The sequence below is a fragment of the Meleagris gallopavo genome, chromosome 13 (genome assembly GCF_000146605.3).
Source record: "Meleagris gallopavo isolate NT-WF06-2002-E0010 breed Aviagen turkey brand Nicholas breeding stock chromosome 13, Turkey_5.1, whole genome shotgun sequence".
Classification (NCBI taxonomy): Eukaryota; Metazoa; Chordata; class Aves; order Galliformes; family Phasianidae; genus Meleagris; species Meleagris gallopavo.
This window is the reverse complement of record NC_015023.2, coordinates 1,607,624-1,608,039: the sequence shown is the minus strand read 5'-3', so window position 1 is coordinate 1,608,039 and position 416 is coordinate 1,607,624.

Below are 416 nucleotides of genomic sequence, written 5' to 3'. Positions count from 1 at the left end.
GCATGGCCCGTGGATTTGGAGATAAGAACACTTCTAAGTCCTACTTATTTTTTTTTTTTTTCTTTTTAAACCAAGTCCAAATATCTCCATCTCTACTAAGATGTGAGGAAGATATTTTTCCTTCTGCAGTAGGAGATTATTCAAGTTCACACATCATTTTCAAAATGCCACATTACTGAACATCAAGTCTAGTTTTCTCTCTTCTTCTGACCCTTTACTACATCTCAAATTCATAGTTGTGCCTAATTTTTCATCTATTCTAACTCAGGATGTTTGGCTCCAGACTGTACTGATTTTCACGTATAAAACTGTTCGGTTTCTCATTGAAGCAGGAGAGAGCACCTTATTTTCTACCCAATTTGAATTGCTATTAAGATGGAGAGGTTTATGCCCCACAAACACTCCCTGGTCCAAAA